We start from the raw sequence: 19,707 nt of genomic DNA, 5'->3' as shown, positions 1-19,707 counted from the left end.
ACCAGGTTTGTAATAGGTGACGAAAAAGAAGTCTAAACATGAAATGTGGGGCATTCTACAGCAACGTACCGGGCTAGTTGTGCTAGCCTCAACAGAAAAACTTCAATTTGGAAAATGTCAGGCAAAGTCAGAAAAAGTTCCTAACTCAGTGCCACTTCACTGATTTTTTTTCTCCATTTTGCCCATCCCAAATAGATAAGGTGTCTGCAGGGATGTGGGTCGAAAACCTTGCAATGCTTTGCACTTCTGTGGTTCCAACTTCTACTGTGGGGTGAAACTCCCAAAATGGAGTCTCACTCACTGTAATGCTCCTGCAGTACCCAACTTTCATACACCAAGGGTGAGGGCCAAAGGTAGGGTACACATGACTCCTGTTAACAATTGTGAACACATAAAATGCTAAGCAAGAAATACTGTTTGGCTTAGCATGTCACCTATACAGAAGTAGCCTGTAGGCACATGGGACCCAGTCTAAATTGTAGCTGGTCTTGCGCATAACGATACCGAGCCTTTATAATGCATTTGGATATCAAAAGGGAATGCACATTTGTATTTGGAGTGTAAAGGTTATATTCTGTAGTGTTTTTTCACATTGGGCACTTTATGTACAAGATGTGTTAGATTGCCAAATGCAACAATTACTTAATACAAATACAAAAGTTGGTTACTTGTATACATTTTCTTGGGTCTAGAATCCAGATCCAAGATCAGTTTTAGCCTATTTAACTGTCTCGGTGGAGATAATTATTGCACTCTCCAGTTGGAGTTCAAAAGCTCTGTAGACAACTACCCCCGTTCTGGAATGGATTAACTGTGCTGCGGGAGGAAAGAGGCATGGCTGTGAATTTCAGAGGCTGTAAGCAGCATCTCCCTGGTAATTGGGAGACCACACTAAGAGCATTTAAAAGTCTTGGAGTATACAACAAGGAAAATAGCCTACAGATCAATGAGAGCAAGACCAAGATAGTAATCTTTGGTAAATACCCTCACAAAAAACAAGCAACATGGTCTTTGGGTGAGCACCGAATCAAGACAGCTACATCCTACAATTATCTTGATGTATGGGTTTCGGAGAGGGCCACAGCAGCTAAACACAAAGGAGTAAACACCGAAAATTAACAAAATAATCCTGTCTCTCAGACGACTAAGCCATCGCCTAGTAAGTCCATCTATAGAACCCATGCTGACTGTACTTAGGGCAAAACTGATTCCCGCAATCACTTACGGTCATTTAGCCTTCCCAGGAGATGAGAAAGTCATCAATGCGGCCCAGTTAAAAGCTTACAAGACCGTGCTACAAGCTCCTAGACAAGCAAGGAACACGAGGCTAAGGCTGGAAATAGGATTTAACCGACCGGACTTGGTACTACAGGGGGACCTAATAAAATAGAACATCAGAGTACTGAAAGCCCCTGAAAACAATCTTTAATATTTCCTAAAATTTATTTTCAGGGCAGCAGGTTCCCCTTGGCACACCAAGTTGGAACAAGCAATAGACCTACTGAAAATCGAGGCAAAGAGCATGCCCCTTCATGAAATTCCTTATTCTGCCTGGGCCAAAGCTGTAACGCGCCAAGTCCATACCATCTCGTCTGAACTGAATCGTTCATCACTCCGGTACAACTCCCTCACACTGGCCCTGGATAAGTCATATATTCCTGGGAAAGCTCAACCATATTTGCGAGATTCACTTTCAGCCCAAGCAAGAAAGAAAATTCTGTACCTCAAGATTTCAGATTTTAACCCAAAATGGGCATTACTGACAGCATCATCTCCTGCCGGTTATGCAATTACCACAGAGAATCCTGGCTACATCTTTTATGCTGCTGCTCAAAGCTGGCCAGCGATCGTTATCGTGTGCTGCGCCCGGCCCTAAGAGACTTGGGCCTCAGAACCTGCAGAGAGGCCTCGAACTGGTGCTTTTCAGAAATTACAAATTGCTTACTTGCCAGAGTTGGCAAGTTTATCCATCAAATTAGAATTGCACTTGATTTCCATCAAAAGGCCACAGAACTCAGGGGTCCTGTCATTCTGTAATGAAAATTATCTGGTGCCCTAACCCTGTTAGTCGTCACCTAACCCAGGGGTTTCTTGCAAGGTCACTGGAATCAGAAATTAAACTTGGTGCCAAACAGGGGGCATGTTAAGAATTTTTCTTTATGACAATATCACGGAGAGAATGACCCTGTTGGATTTTTATATAACCATTGATCTCTGGAGGTGTAAAAATGCGAAAGGGTGGTAACCCAATATTTTATCTTTTTCTATTTTTTTTTATTGAAGTTTTAAATGGACATAAAGTAGTAAATACAGCCCATGTAGCCACGATGCTATTTTAAAGCTGAACACCGGGTTTTTCCTGGGGGAAGGGTGGTTGGGAGGGGGGGCACTGTGATTTATACTGTAAAGATGTTAAGTAATCGCACAGTTAATAAAAGAAAATTAATTGGGAGAGGAGAAATTCCCAGCTAGAACAGCAGAGCTAGGGCACAGTCATGTACCCAGTACCCATCTGGAAGTCCTTTTAAAGTCTGAGGCAGAAGGGGAAGTTGCAAGGACAAACAGCAGAGCTGGTGTGACTATATAGCCATACTTTCTGTCATCATTTTAAGTGTGCTGTAGAGGGACAGGACAATAATTGGGTTGACCTGTGTGTTGGACTTGGCCCTTCTGGCAGGTTCACCCCTGAACTTTTTGCCTGAAGCTCCGACATAGTGGTAGTGATTTTTGGCCTCTGCGCACTTTAACACTGTGGCCCAGTGTAAAGTGCGTGCGCTCTCCGAGTGCGTGTGGTGAGATTGGCCTGCCCTCCCATAGGAATGCATGGGGGATGGGTGTGTCTATGGTAATTCCTGATGTGAGAGGAGTGTAGGGTCGAATTTAGTATGTGCAAACTCGTGAGAATAAATGCTGCGCAATGGTGTGCACAGATTTATGATGAATAGTGGAGAAGTGCCACTTCTAGAAGTTGGTATTTCTGTGTACTGTGTGTCTGCCTGCCTGATGTGGAGTGCATGTCTGGCTTGTGATTGACAGGAGCTGAGAGGGCTGGGGAATTCCAGGAGCCAGGGTGAGTCTGCCCGGTGGTGAATGGAGAGATCTGCATGTAGATGGGAGGGAGGAGTTGCACCTGGGACCTGAATAGGGCTGTGCCTTCCCGCCACAATGCTGGCTCCACCCCCTGTGGTGCGTCTGAGCACCTAGCCTGTCCTGTGAAAGGGAGAGAGGAGCTGAGCAAAACAAAGTGCTCAGGAGCTCCCCTGAACCAGTTGTATCTGGTTCTCCCAATGCCTGCACCTTTAAACAAAGGAAAATGGTGTATAAAAGAAGGGGCTGGCACCCCATGAGTTTGTTCTCTTTTGGATCCTGACAAAGGGGGGCTTGCTGCTGGTGGGGCCCAGGAGGGACCGCCATGGGGGCTGCCTCCCTGGTGGAGGGACCTGTGTGCTGGCCCCTGGGTCCTACATTGCCCCCCTGATGCCTCCTCGACTTCTTGGACCTATGGCTTGTTCTTTTACTTTGTAAAGACTTGATGGAGCCTTCCAGCGCCTGGGGAGCGCTTTATTCTACTTTCCCCTGAAAGGGAAAGCGTGGGCTGACCAGGGCTGTGCTGCAGCTTCCTTCGGGAGGGAACCCCCCCCCCCCCCCGCCCCCCTTTGGGGATTCCTCCGTCATGCCGCAATTGCGGGTGCCACCCCGCTTATCTTTCTTTAATTACGGGTGCCCACCCAGTTTTGTGCTATTAATTAAGCGGGTGCCCACCCCGCTTGCTATTTTTAATAGAGGGAGCCTACCCCTCATCAGGCCCACGGCAAGACTGGAAGTCAGGCGGCCAGACGCCTGGAGCGGGGCAGGACGTCCGATTGAGGCTGCGGCCTCTGTGGCCTCCCTTCGACCTATCAGACCCGCCAGAGATGCACCCTCCAAACCGTGGTTTACTCCATCTCTCAAAGCGGCTAAACACGATTGTAAGATCTTGGAGTGTGCTTGGCGAAGGAGCGGCTATTGCCCCTTGGCCAAGACAAAGCTCAGAGCAATGCAAAAAATCTACTATGCTGCCATTGCCACAGCCAAAGGGCATTTTTTTGCAGCCCGGATAGACTCGGCTAGGAATAACGCCCAAAAAATATTTGCCATTGTTCAGAGTTTTACTTCTCCGTTGCCCAAGCTAGCGTTACTCCTTCCTCTCTCGACTGGTGTAACACTCTTTCAAGTTGCTTCCGAGACAAAATTAAAGCCATTCAGGCCACATTTCCCTCTGGCAACAGCTGCCGTGCAGGGCCTCTGGCTGTTCAATTGGCGGTCCCCACCTGCTCGTTATCAGCCTTCAGAGCAGTCAACCCCCTGGAAACTCTTAAAATCCTCAGGGGACTAAAATCTGGTTCTCCCGCCGATGCCTGCCCGGCCAGGCCTCTAGCAGCGGTGGCTGAGAGTGTACACATGGAGGTGAACTCTATTATCAATTTGTCTCTTCAGACAGCGGTTGTTCCTCAGGGGTGGAAGCAGGCGAAGATTCTGCCACTTCTTAAACAAGCATTGGTATAGCCAACAGGTCTCACCTTTGGGACCTTATAAGTGTTTAGCCACGCAACAGTTGCATAACTAAATACTTATAAGGACCCAAAAGCGAGACCTATTGGCTATGCCAAGCGGCCGCGAAAGTGATTGCGATCACGATCAAACATCAAAGCTGCCGTGCGGCCGCGAAAGTGAAGGTAATCGCGGTAAAGCGCGGCGCGCCCGCGCACATGCACTGTAGCTCTAGGCTGTCCTGGTAGCACTTTTTGGAGCCCTCTCAATAAGTCTCGCCAGACCAGCGCATGCGCTGGGTCAGGCGAGACCTAAAGACCCTCTCTGGATCCCCTTAACCCAGGTAACTATCGGTCCATTTCTCTCTTACCGGCTATTGCCAAAGTCTGTGAGAAGGTGGTTAATAAGCAACTCACAGAATTTGTGGAGACTGAGGCACTTCTGCATCCAGCACAATCCGGATTTCGGGCTGCTCACAGCACCGAGACTGTTCTGGTTGAGGTGGTAGAGGCCATTCGGGAGTGCCTCGATGCAGGGGGGGGGGGGGAGGGCAGCTTTAATTTTACTGGACCTTTCAGCGGCATTTGATACGGTCCCACACGCTCTTCTTTTGGCTCGTCTTGCAGAAGTTGGGGTGTCAGGGGCCGCCTGGGGCTGGCTTAGGTCTTTTCTGGAAGAGCGGGCTAAGCAGATTTGGCTTCCTCCCTTCTCCTCCTCCCCTCACTTGGTTACTACCGGAGTTCCGCAGGGATCCTCCCTTAGCCCTCTCCTCTTTAACATTTATGTTACGCCACTGATATATCTGGAAGAGGATCTTGGGGCTAAGGTGATGGCCTATGCGGATGATACCCAGTTGTTGTTCACCTGGGATAAAACTTCAGATTCTGTCTTAGCGGCGCAACATTGTCTAGTTTCCATCTTTAATTGGTTGGCGGATGCACAGCTTAAGTGCAATGAACAAAAATCTGAGATCTTGCTTTTTGGCAAACTTCCCGCTGACTTCCGAGAGCAGTTGTGGCCGCAGGACTCTCCACTGCCCCTATCCTCGGGCAAGCCTGCTAAGAACTTGGGGAGTATGGTTCGATGAGAGTCTTTCCTTTTCAACTCGCATTAAGAAAACAGCTGGCTGTTGTTTTGGCCTTCTTAAGACTCTCAGGAACTTGTTCCCGCTCCTTTTGCAGGCAGCAAGAGAAACGGTTACCTGTGTGTTGATTCTATCACGATTGGACTATGCCAATGCTCTCTATGCCGGGGTCCCTGGCTACCTACTTAAAAAACTACAGGTGGTCCAGAATATGGCGGCTAGACTGCTCCTGGGCATACCGGCAAGGAAGAGTGTTGCTCTCCAATTGCGCTCTCTCCATTGGCTGCCTGTGGCGGATCGGGTCAAATTTAAACTTCTGGTCTTGGCGCACCGTGCCCTCCACGGCTATGGTCCCCTTTATCTGCAGAGGCGCCTTTCCTTTTACGTCCCTCTGCGGGCTCTTTGCTCCTCGTCCCTTCGCTTTGCTCAGGTTCCGCGTTTTAAGTTCCAGAGGTTGGGGAGTTGTTCCCTCGTGGTTAAGTCTAGTGTGGCTTGGAATGCCCTTCCATTCGACCTTCGTTCCACTCAGGACCTAGTGGTGTTTAAAAAGAAGCTTAAAACTCATCTCTTTGTCTAATGGTCTCTTCTTGCTCCCCTCTGGTATCGCGCCGGGACACTCACGGGTATCCGAGCGCGCTACAAATGGAAATAAGATAACATAACAAGTCCCGCTCGCCGCCCGAGATCCACCCGGAGCTTCGCAGGTTCCATTTACAAGTCCCGGTCCCTCGGGTTACCAAACAGCCTTCTAAAGTATCAGAAGCAGTGAGAAGAGTGCCTGGACCTGGGAGTAGCAATAACATTGATAAATATGTTGACAGTATAGAAGTATTGGAGCTGAACGGAGTCAGAGTAGAGGGATAAGTAATGCTAGCAAGTATATGATCTCTTTCTTGAAGAAGTGCAGAATGTAGGCCACTGTAAGTCTAGCAGAAATCAGATATTGTTGTTATTTCCCTCTACTATGCAAGCATGCAGTTACTAATTACTCACATCCCACAATGATTCTATGAAGAATTCTGGTTCAAATGTCCTCTTGTTGCTTATAAATAAATACAGTGGTAAAGCGGCAAAAAGAGACATATATTTTGACAGCCTGGAGAGATAGATCCGTATGTCTAAGATAGTACCCAGACCCCTGTTCCTCCAGCCCACTTCAATGAGCCTTGAATAAATAACACAGTTCCTTTCCGCCAAGTAACTGGATGTCCATCTGTCCAAGCACTTTCACCAAAAGATGTTCAAAGGCTGGGTTGGATTTAGGAGTGGAGGGAAAAAGGAAAAGAAGACATGGACCCGATTATAAGATGGCGTGCAGCCTTTACATGACAGGTCAGTACATTGCAGTGGTTACATTGCAGGTCAGTACATCAAGAATTGTTTTCAGTATCTTCACCTCGTGATACTTACTTAACATCTTTAGTGAGCATTTTATTTAATGTTTTTAAGTGTCATATTGAATATATATTATATTGATGTTAATCACCTACTGGTGGTCGCCAGTAGGTAGTTATAGTTAGGACCTAGTTTCCATAGGCAAATAATTTTTTGTTTTGCTAATAACTTTTGTGCCATTTGAAGAATCTTCAAAACTAGTCTGAAAGTCACTTCAACTGCTGTGTTGAACGTTTCGGGGTGATTCGTCAGGAGACGGTGGAAATAAAAAGATGGGGGTCCCAAAATGCATTTTCCCCATGTAATTTGCCATTGGGATTTTAGACAAGACTACTGCCCAAATAGCTGAACAGAATTACACCAAATTTGGCAGAAAGGTACATCTTGGTCCAGAAAGAGTGCTTTTTGTCATCTGGTGTAAACCTGTGGAGTGGTTTTGGAGTCATTAAAAAAAATTTTTTAAAAAATAAAAATAAAAAAAAAGATTTATATACATTTAGAGGTGCGGAGGGTCAGCCGATTAGACCGATCCCATACTGAGATCTCATTGTCTGCAACCACTTCAACCAGGAAGTGGTGGCAACCATCTTAGGACTTGGGACTCGGCTCAAATCATAAGCAAGAAGGCAAAGCAAAACTACAAGGGAAAAGGGTAGGAAAACCCTGACCCCGTAGGCCTGGTGGTGGGACCCACTGGAATCCCATCTGCATCCCAAACATGTTTTATTTTTTTTATGTTGCTGTGAATTTCTGGAGGATCTGCAGGGATTTAAAAAAAAAATATATTTTTTTTTAAACAAGGGCCGCAAACAGCCTCCCTCCCCAAGTCAGTTTCAGCCCTCGGGACCCCATTCCCTGGGTCCTAGCTGTACAAATATTTGGGAGAGGCCCGGCCGCAACTACAAAAGGGAGGGGGCCGTGCGGCCTTGCTCCCTGAGCCAGTAATGGCTCTGGGGAGTGTATCCCCCCCCAAGGCCAGCTTACTGGCGCGGGCATGTAAATCTGTGTTTGCAGGTAAACAGATGAAAAGATTGCTTGCGCCTTACAGGGAGCAGCAGTTCTGACTGCTACCTGTGGGTGTGAGCAATGTTGGCCCCTGCTCAAGGCGGGAAGCCAGCTGGGGTTACGGGGATCCCCTGTGGCCCCCAGCCGTACCGTGGTGGGTGCCCTGGGTGGGCACCATGGCACCCACCCTTTGTTGGTCGTGCCCCAGGAGATGGGGGTCCATGGAGCAAATTGACCTGGGGAAGGTGGGCTCTCCTCCCCCTCTGGACATAGGTCATGACCCAGGGCATGTAGTACCAGAGGACGTAATCAGCCCAGGAAGCGGGTTGTGTGCCCCCTCCACCCCTATTCCCAAATGACTAGGCCCCATGGGAGGAGGTCTCTGGGGCCGAAATCAACCCAGGGAGAGAGATTGTGTGCTCCCGTACACTATAAAAATGCGTCATGGGGTCCCCCGAGCGAAAAGTGAACCGGGATAGGGGGGCATGTCCAGGGGCACGAGTTAAAGTTTCTTGAGATAACCATTGATTTCTATGGTTTAATGCATGTAAAATCTGAACCCAACTATAATGTCCCTGTAACCTTGAGATATATAAATATATATGTTCCAGACACTCCATTGTCAGGGGTCCCAAACCCCGCAGGGCGGCCGTGGATGAATCCATGCAAAAACAACAATTGATGGACAGAATGCAGAACAATGTCATACATTCACCCCAGTACAGAGATCTGGGCCTAAATCCATCGTTTTTTTGCTCACCATGCCATTCCAGTTTGAACCCAGCCATATGCAAATCAGTCTTGACCCTGTGCCCCATGGGAACAGTCCAGCCCGAACTGCCAAGCCAGGTCCTCCCTGGACTGGAAACAAGCATCCTAGGACCGGTTTCGGGCTTTCAGCCTTCGTCAGCCAGGATAGCTTGATTCCAGTGGCATGGCGAGCACGGGACTCACATCTGAGCATACCCTTCCCACTCGGGGTGACAAATGCAAAAACAACTGCAAAAACAAGACAAGTTCCACAACCCAGATCTCAACATCGCAGCATTTATTAAAATGACAAAGACCACAGCGATCGACTGCTCACTCTTAACGTGTTTCGGTGAAAAGTGCCTTGTTCACAGGTGAAACAATTCTGCCATGCTCCATGTGATTTTTAAAGCCAATGTCATGTGCCTGGGTTTACGGTTCAATGGGAGCCGGTTTGGAAATATAAAGATATTTTCACTGAAAGCACTAATGGTTAATAGTTATAGATAGATGTTGGAATGAGACACAAGTTAACATTTATAAACAAGCATTGGCATAGCCAATGGGTCTCGCCTTTGGGACCTTATAAGTATTTAGTTATGCAGCACAATATCCTTGGTGCAACAACATCAAGTGTTGCATGGCTAAACACTTATACGGTCCCAAAGGCGAGACCTATTGGCTATGCCAATGCTTGCATATCACATCAACATTTCTGCAGCTTCACCATGGTATGAGTAAATGTATCATTTATTCAGAAATTCAGAGGACACGAAAAATAAACATCACTACCTGAACACGAAGAACTATGCGATTATCTTGAATATTTATTCAGCACCCTCTATGCTAATGTCAACCAGAGATGTTCGAACATGTAATGAACACTGACAATAAAACTTTATTTGAATGAATAGATTCAGTGAAGAAACGGAAGATGTTGCTACATCCGAGCGGTGGAAGGTTCATTGTGAGAAGAACAATAAATGCAATGAAAATAAACTATTATGACTTCAGCTTGACTGTGTGCTGCCTGTGTGAGAGGGTGTGTGCAGTGGGGAAATCATGAATGAGTGAAAGAGATGACTTCCATCTTGTTCAAGATGGTGTTTCACACAGAAATGTGGTACAACTAAAACACATTAGAATACACACTTCAACACATCGTAGAAAATTTGTTTCAAATGCAATTATATTAAATCAGTTTACTGATGTGAAATCGTGTGTGTACATGCATATGGTGCATTTTTAATGATGCACAAAAATATAATCTACAAAACACCTAAACAAAGAAGACAAAGAAATGATGAAAGAATTGAAAAAAGGACAAAGAGGGCCAAAAACAGTGAGTGAGTTAGAGAGAGAAGTGTAGAAAGGAAAATAAGGAGAGGAAAGAAAGAATGACGGATAGGTACGTACTAGAAACTGGGAAAGGGGGGGAAGAAGGTAGGAAGCAATGGTGAATGGAAGAACTTATGAAAGGTATAAAGGTAACATGAAAGTAAGGAAGGGAAGTTGGAAGGATGTGTGAAAAGAACAAAGGATGGTACTAAGGTAAAATGATGGATGGAAAAGTCAAAGGTTTCATTGGTGAAAGGATGGGTAGAATAAAGGGTGAATGGATATTTGAATGGAAGGATGGCTAGGTGGATAGAAGGATGAATGGAAGGACTAAAGGAAGAATGGATGAGTGAAAGGATAGATGAGGGGTGGATGGGTCAGTGTTGAAACGTAATGGTCACTATATGGAATGCTGAAAAACGGATGGATGAAGGAAGGATGGAGGATAGAAGGTTGGAAAGTTGTAAGAATGGTGGATGAATGTAGGAATGGATGGACGGTCAGTGGATGGTGAGATGAAAGGATAGAAGAATGGAAAGATGAAAGTGGAAGGTGGATGGTAGGATGAATGGGTAGATGGTGGTTGCAAAGGGCCAAGGAAAATATTGTAGGAAAGGTTGGGCATGCTTGCTTTGCTCACTGTCATCTGCGGTTTGGCTCAAAGGAGGGGGGTTAATTTTCTGGCTACTCCCTTACACAGAGCTTCTCAGAAAGTCTCACCTCAGAGAGGAACCCAGCAGGTGACCAAGATCTGACACTAATCCTCTGGCCATGACCAGTGACCTGAGCCTTTTCTTACCCAGACAGAGAAGGGGCCAACATACTGCTACCACATGCTCTCCTGAAGCTGCATCCCTTCACCCCACCAAAAGCAAAGAAAAGCGGGCAGGAATGCAAGGGAGGCCACATGATAGCACACTCACATGCAGACACACACTCATGTGCACCCACACATGCACACAAACATGCTGTATAGATTGCCCTGCTCTTTTACAACACGCGTTCTGTCCCCTTTGGACCTTTGGGAAGGGACACACGTCTCTACAGTCATCCAGCGATGCCAGCTAATTAGAAAATGTGACAGGCATGGGAAACACAAAGGCGCAAACAATAGTAGCGTGGGAACACAGTGCACATGCAGGCAATTACAGAGCCCCCCCCCCGTAAAATTAAATAAATAAAAATAATCAGCAACAATCACACAGGCAGCAAGAGAATCTGCTGGGGCGCTCTTTGAGGTGAAACTGGGCACCCTCTGTCGAGCACAGCAGTTATTTTCATCTCATCATTCAAGCGTACAGAGGCTGCTTCTTTTTAGTTTTGTTAAGCGCAGGGACACAACGGGGAGATGTGTTTCGGGAATCCCAGCACTTGCCAGGTCACGCAGGAGGTCAGCCCGCCTTTTTCTGGGACCAGAACAGAGAAGAAAGACGGCAATCAAACCTCCTCCTTGAGACAGTTTACAAGCACATGTGCCGTGATGTCAGCACCGCGGGCCCCCGGGGGACATTTGTAGCCTGTTGTCCTCATGCCAAACAGAAAACCTTGCGCACATTATCTACGTGCAAAGCGGTCCCCGCCCCGCCCCTCCTGCAGATCATAGATCCAGGCGAATGCGCTGTTGTGGGGATTAAACATGTTGAGGGCGACTAGATTAGCGCCTCCTTTCTCACGAGTTAGAGAAATGGAAGAGCAGATAACGAGATAGTTATTAACTGGAAATGAAGTTAATCAGCACAAACACAAAGCAAAACCTCTACGAATAACTAGAGAAACTTAGTTTAACAAGGAGTGCCCTAAGCGCCTTCGGTCGGTTCACGCAGTCTCCATTCCCGGACCAGCGAGATATCCGTTTTGCATTATTGCACACGCATCTGTGCACGATAATTCAAAACATATGTGGCCCGTGCGGGTAACCGCAAGCAATAGGCCGTGGGCGGAGCAAAGGCGGGACATGCATCCGCCTTTGCCCAATTGCATGCGGTCTTTCTCAGAAAGATGCACGCAAAGGTGAACAGCCTCTGAACGAAAACAAACACACGCACAAGCGTTTAGTGAGCTTTCCAAAGCCCTTTTACTGTTTACATAAAGTCTCGCCAGAGCAGCGCACGCGCACTGCTACAGGCTCGACCTAAAAACAAAAACGATTCATCAAACAATCTAATGTACTGCACAAACATTTTAGAACCCTACATAAAAAAGGCACACGTTATTTACAGAAAAGAGTGAGAGTCTATGAACCCTACAGGGCCTTTTGCTCAGCTAGCGATTACTTTTCCAGATCCCTCCGATTCGGAAAGCCAGCGCCATGGGTAGATCATTTTCTGTCTGGGCGGCGAGATTATGAAACTGGTTACCTTGAAGCTCATTAAAGGCCAATTTGAAAACAGTTTTATTCAGGGAAAATGAATCGAGTCAAGTTAGTTGTCTGGTTAGCTCAGCTCCACGAAGCTTCTTCGGAAGCAGCTATTGTGCTTAGCGAGCGGTTTTTCATTACATTTTTCAAGATTCTGACAGGGTTCTATAGGCTCCGTCAATGAGGAGAAATGTAACAATCACATTCTATTTCGGTTGGACGATACTTAGCATTCCTGTACGCAATAGAAACTGGATATTTCAGAAGGGAAGCTCTTTTGATGGATGTCACTCTTTTTTTACTTGTATTCACCCAAAGAATGGGGCACAGTGGGTAGGTCACTTGCAGAGTGCTGGCCACTAAACATCATTGAAAAACAGACCCTTTGATCAACCTCTCCTATGAAGGGTTGAAAGATGAGCAAGTAGGTATTGGGTGGTCTCGTAGAGGTTGGTGCAAGGCATGGACATAGGGCATGCCTATCACCCAACCCTTACTGTAGGTTGGATACAGGGTCTGGTGTAACACCAGGCCTTGTAGACAACCTCCACGGTATAGGTTCCACATCTGTACTAACTGCGAGTTGGGTGTAGATCCTGGCCACAGGCCAAGCCCCGTGGCAAACTTGCAAGGTGTAGGACTGAAACTTGTATGCAGTGGAGTCTTTGTGCTTGTCAAAGATTGAGTGAGTACAGGGCGTTGCTAGTGCCTAGGCACTGTGTCCAAATCCTGAAGTGGACTGGGTGCAGGGTCTGGCCGGAGGCTATGACTGAGATGTCACGAGTGATGAAATAAAAGATGTCATTTAATATGTCATGAGAGATTTAATATACAAGATCAAAAGCAGTGCATGGCGGGGGCGCAACTAACTTTACCAAGGGAATTTCTTTTTTTTGTTTTAAAACATTAGTTTTTGGCTCAATCCAACACAACTAAAACAGTACATTAACTTTGGCTTATTTTTTCAGTGACTATGTTTATTTATTTTTATTATATTCGAAGCTGAGCACATGGCCAACCCCTTCAAGCAACTTGTAGCCAACGTCTCTGCAGAGCATGAGCAAACCCCTCCCCCGCAGCCGGCAAACTTTGACTGCACACAGCCATGCACTTTGAGGGTTGGACCAGTGGGTGCCCAATGCTCTATAAGCACCCTAACCGTATTTTTATTTTTTTAAATAGTTTCTACACACACACACACACAAACTACTTACCATGTAAGAAGCGCTCTAAAAGTAGACACAATTTAATATACAGCATGGTAATACATCATGATGAAAGGTAAGTGCAACTGAATTACTACAATAGAATTTACAGCATTGTAGATACCTGCAATGTAACAACTGGCATCTCCTAAGACAGGCCAATAAATAATCCATGGATGACCATGCAAACTACTGTCCTATTATTTATCCATCATTCCTAGGAAAGGTCGTGAAGAGCCCTGTCGACTATCACCTACCCTGCAACACTACGAATATATTTTCAGGCTCCGAGACAGAATGGAAACTGCAACTATCCAAGTGGTTGCAAACACCCTTCAGATCACAGAGAATGTCAACCAATGCCTGTATGTCCTTCATGGCACCATCATGACTGCTTGACATCATTGTGTGGAGTGGGAATGGCACCGTTGGCTCTACTGGACACCCTGCCACTCTAGGGAAGCTTCAATAGCGTTCTCCTACACTAGTTTAAATCATATCCGGCTGGCCAGTTGAGCTCCTCCACATATAAGACCATAAACGTGGATGCATTCTCTCAGTTGCAATATGAAATTGTTCATAAAGCCCTTATGAGTCTCACCGGCTTACAAAATTATCAGCATAAGCCACTTCAGCAATGACAACCAGCTCCATGATAGGAATTTAGGGGTGGGCGGAATTTGCATAGTCGCGCTCCGCAAAGCTCCGCGAAACGGTACAAAATCTCCGCGAGCATGCAAAAGTTCACCAAACATGCGGAATTGCTTGTTCCGCCCGTTAGCGATGCTTTTTTCCTGTTCGCAAACGCTGTTTGCGTGCTCGGGAGAAATATCTTGCGAACACGTATTTTTAAAGCGTGAACAAGCAAAATATTCCGCGAAGCCGCAGATCACGGAATTTTGGGCAATTCCGCATTCTCAGCGGAACGCAAAATTACCTCAAATTCCATGAGCGGAACGGAATTTACCGCCCAGGCCTATCTAGGATCCCATCCAGCTGATTAAGTGAATTGGCTACCATCCACACCGGACCAAGATGAAGTGTGTGCAAGAACAGCTTGGTTAAATTAACCAGACAACTTAATCAACCTCGTTTTCAACACCTACAATATTTATTTATTTATTTATTTATTTATTTAGACAGGGCATCATTCATCCCTAACGATATCCCGGTGCTAGGACGACACATTATAAGTCAGGGTAAAGTTCTGACAGAGGGTCGCTAGGTTACTAAGCAGGTCTTGGGAAACAGATTGTGTTTTTAGTTTTTTTCTGAATACTAGGAAGTCATCAATAAACCTAAGTTCTAAAGGTAATTCATGCCAGTGTGTCACTGCTAGATGTGAAAAGGAGCGACCTCCGGCCCTGCTCTTCTTGATGCGCTTAGTTCTTGCCTGTGCCTGGTGAAGTGAACTCAAGTTCCGTGTAGGTGCATAAAAGACTACTCTATCCGGGAGAAAACTGGGGCCTAACCGGTGTAGGACTTTGTGCACATGACTTAATAGTTTAAATTTGGCCCTTTGTTACACAGGGAGCCAGTGGTGCGTCCTCATGCATTCTGACGCTAAACTGTACTTGCTTTTGTTGAACAACAGTTTGGCAGCCACATTCTGGACCATCTGTAGTTGAGTGAAGAGGTAGTCCACCATACCCATGAAGACTGCATTCCCATAGTCCAATTTGCTAATGAGCAGAGCTTGGACAATGGTCTTCCTACACTGTAGGGGAATCCATTGAAAGAGTCTTTTTAGCAATTTCAGTGTTGTAAAGCTTTTCTCACAAAGTGCAAGGACATGGTCCTTCATGGTTAGTGCGTTATCCATAAGAATGCCTAGGTTTTTTGCAGCCTGTTTGGGTACATTGCCCAGTGAAGAGGGCGACCAGTTGCATTCCAGACTGACAGAGTAGAATCTCGGATTTGCCTGCATTCAGTTTCAGACAGTGATTGGACATCCAAGCCGCCATTTCTGAGAGGCAGTTGGTTAATGTAATCCTCGTATCTTTGAGCCCATTAAGAGCAATCAACAATTGTGTGTCGTCTGCGTAAGAGCAGATACCAACTCCCCATTTTTCTTTGATTTTCGCCAACGATGATACGTAAACATCAAAAAGGGTAGTGCTCAGGGAAGCTCCCTGTGGGACACCATACTTAAAAGATTTTGGGTTTGAGGAAAAAGTGCCTAGTTGTATGGTCTGTGTTCGATTACTTAAAAAAGAGCGAAGCCACTGAAGGGCTTTGGAGTGTATACCTTTTCCATTAAGTGTTTTCAACAGGAGATTGTATGAGAGTGTCGAAAGCCGCCTATAAATCAAACAGGATCAGGGCAGCGGCTTTGCCCTGATCAACCAGGGATCTGATGTTATCCAGTACTGCCAGGAGGGTGGTTTAAGTACTGTTATTGGCTCTGAAACCAGTTTGGGTTGGGTCCAGTAGCTCATTGGTCTCAAGGTAGTTGGTTAGTTGTTTATTTACCAACTTCTCCAATACTTTAGCCAAGTATGGAAGCTGAGATATAGGTCGATAGTTGGTTTTGAACATCAGTGCCCACTTTTTTCAGTAGGGGAACCACTGTGGCTTTCTTCCAGATCTCTGGAAATACTGCAGTGTGCAGAGATTGGTTAAATATGTGGGTTGCATGAGGGCATATAGTTAATTTAATTCGGGAGAGGATAAAATGAGGACATGGATCTAGAGGGAATCCTGATTTAACTTCAGCCATTGCTATTGCAACCTGCTCCTCTGTGAAGGAGTTGAAGTTACTAAGATGGGAATGGACATCAGGGTGGGGATCTAAGGTTTCCCAGTCAGTGTTATTTAGTAGGTGCTGATCACCGAAAAAAGAATAAATCAGAGATTTTATCGGAAAAAAATGTGCCGATTGCCTTGCAGCCCTCCCTTGAGGGGGGCATGGCTTGGACAGGCTAGTCGGATGACATAGCTCCTTGACTATTTTATAGAGCTCTTTCAGTGAGTTGCTGTTATTGTTTATACGTTTCGCAAAGTAGGCTTTTTTAGCATTTTTGATAGCATTGTTATAGTTCCTCATTTCTGTTTTAAATGACAACCTGTCCATGTCTTGTTTAGATAGTCTCCACTTATGTTCAAGTGTTTTACACTTTCTATTTAGTGTTTTAAGATCTGCTGAGTACCATTTTTCAGAATGTCTCCTTCCTTGGGCTTTGTTCACTAGTCTAGGGGCACATTGGTCCAACTGCTGGAAATTTCCGCTCGAAAGCTTTCTGCGCTCATTTGTGCAGGCATTGGCAGCAGGGCATTTATGTTATTATGAGTGAAATGGCATTCAAATATGTCAGGAGTTACTAGCCTCCAGGCTCATTTTGCCTGTTACTGATGGTATACGAGGACAAATTAACTTTACTGGCAGGCTAAGGGTAAAGGAGATCAGGAAGTAATCTGTCCACGATAAAGGCCTCATTTCTAGTATATTAATGGAATTCATGTTAGAAAACAAAAGGTCTAGGGTGTGCCAAGCAATATGTGTGGGATCTTTGACCCACTATTTTAGTTGCAAAATCTGCCTATCACGGTCTAGGTGCATGGCTGCAGAATTGTTAGAATCCCCAAAGTGAACATTAAAATCTCCTATTAATAACATAATTCTTGTGTTTTAAGCATGGAGGGAAGAGCTGAGTGAGAAGATGAGCGCTAAGATCTAGTGAGTAGCCGGGGGGATTATAAACAATTGCTCCCCCAAATATTTTGTGGGCACCATTTAGTAGTTGAAACGCTAAAATTTCTTGCTTCCCCAATTGAACCACTGTTTCAGGGAGGCAAATGTAACAGTCTTTGAAAAGCAAGACTTTACCACCCCCTTTCCCACCCATTCTATCCTGTCTTGATAATGTATACCCAGTTGGTAGAGCAGCGGCAATATCTGGGGAATTCATATCATCTAGCCATGTCTCCGTGATAAAAGCTAGGTCGGGCTTTATTTAATCTATAATGTCCCATATTTTTAGGGAGTGTTTGGGCACTGATCTAGCATTGAAATAAAGGCATTTTAGATGGGGGCCAGCCTGGGCAGATGTACTCGGAGACCATTCTGGAAATAAATGGCTACTCCATTGTAAGGGGACATGTAAGGGGACCCATCATGTTCCCAGGGGAGGCTTTCATGCACTGTAATTTAGTACCTGGTAGACGAGCTGCTAATTATATAAGTTGCTCCTCTGAATAACTTAGCCGACTGTGTTGGTCTAAGTTGAATAATGCAGGGGTTCTAGCCCCTGGCCACAGCGGACGGGCGCGGACGGGCTTGCCTCTGGCGCGCCTTTCCGCACGGCGGCCCCATTTTTATGTCTGCCCGTGTTGATCATGGGTCACTAGACCGCTAACCTCGGATGCTGCTGCTTACGGTAGCTTCGGGCCCCAGCAGATTCAGAGTATGATCCTGAACCTTCCCCCCTTTCCCAGTTCTGACCAGGTAGGCTAAGAATTCGAGTAGAATTCGGCGCAAAATGTAATTTTAGTGTTTAAAACTGATTCAAATTCAAAACAGTGTTCAAGCAGTTAGGTGCACAATTTAAGATTAAAACTATGTTAGGAACGGATGAAACAGAGTAAAAAGCGTAAAAGAGTAAAAAGCGCTACTAGTGAGCTGTATCACTTGTTCTGGCAAACCAATACACACACAAGCAAGACTCCCTAGTATAAGCTGTCCCAACTTCATACAGTGAAGTTGTTTCTTCGAAAAGTTAACTAACTTCTTAACAGTCATTCAGGCACAGGTTGTGTCCCACTTTGATGAAAGTAACATTTTGCTGCAGTATGAAGAATGCTCTTTTGTGAAGTCAGGTGGGTTTCAGGAATGCCACCCAGTACTCTTCAAGTAGCTCTAGAAATTATACAGCATACCCTCAACACTCGAAGCTTTACAGGTTCCCTCCACCTCCAAGCATAATCTTCATAAAGTGTTACATCACCAACAAGGCTGCCACCAATGCCACCAACTACTAATGATCAGTGGTATAATGCTTAGGTATATTGGCGCCACTCAGGAGAATAACGCATGTATTTGTACATAAGACAATTTATTTGGAAGACGGTCCTATAAGGTGAGGAGAACCACCAACCTCCCCAAAATAGCGTGCACGATGTAAGCACAAATTATACACAAGTTATTTTAATTCTTATTTTCTTTCTTTATTCTTTTGGTTGTGCTCCAGACAGCCAACACATGTTTTGTCGCTTACAAAGGGAAATCGTCCCGCAACTTTCTCAAGGCTATGTCCTTTTTGATAAAGACCTTTCTTTTGTGGCGATATTTCCAACCCACTCGAGCTACACAGAAAGCGACGTTAGGGACGAGACCGTCAGACTCACAAGCTCAAGATTTGGGGACAAAATAGGATCCCTCAGATGCATGGACTGCCTTATTGACGTCGCGCAAGATACTGAATCCCTTTGTGTGTTGGAAATATCACCACAAAAGAAAGGTCTTTATCAAAAAGGACATAGCCTTGAGAAAGTCGCGGGACGATTTCCCTTTGTAAGCGACGAAACACGTGTTGGCTGCATGGAGCAAGACCAAAAGAATTAAGAAAGAAATTAAGAATTGAAATAACGTGTGCATAATTTGTGCTTACATCGTGCACTTAAAGAATTGTTGATACACCTATGACGTGTGCTGAGAATTTCTTTGTACCAATGCCACCAAGTCTTACATGGCATCCAAGATCGAGACATCTGGAGGGGTAGACAAGGCACACAGCAGCAGCATCGGACTAGTTACTAGGAAATGCAGAAAAGAAAATGCCAGACGTTAACCTTTTCCTTTTAAAACTTAGGAGTGGAATGCCATACCAGTTTAACTCTACAAAGCAATGTCCTCAATCTGCCTCGGAAAAGTGTTTATGACCAGTGTCTTCAAACAATACCTCTTCACTGTGTAAGATCTCGTCACCTGTTCTTATAATGTGCGCCATAACACCCCATCCACCAGTTGTGTGTCCAAGCTACCACCCTATATACAGCAAGTTCATTCCAACTCCTGCTCCACTATGCACACATCTCTTTGCGCTGTA

The 19,707-nt window shown here is 45.6% G+C and overlaps 1 protein-coding gene across 4 annotated transcripts in view; it reads right to left on the bottom strand.

The window, feature by feature from the left end:
- TIGAR (TP53 induced glycolysis regulatory phosphatase) overlaps window positions 1–19,707 on the bottom strand; it is a 248,087-nt gene that overhangs the window by 184,267 nt on the left and 44,113 nt on the right. The gene's annotated exons all lie outside the window — the stretch shown is intronic.

The sequence above is a fragment of the Triturus cristatus genome, chromosome 4_1 (assembly GCF_964204655.1).
Source record: "Triturus cristatus chromosome 4_1, aTriCri1.1, whole genome shotgun sequence".
NCBI lineage: Eukaryota > Metazoa > Chordata > Amphibia > Caudata > Salamandridae > Triturus > Triturus cristatus.
The sequence above is the reverse complement of the archived record's forward strand: the minus strand, read 5'-3'. Positions and strand labels throughout refer to the sequence as shown.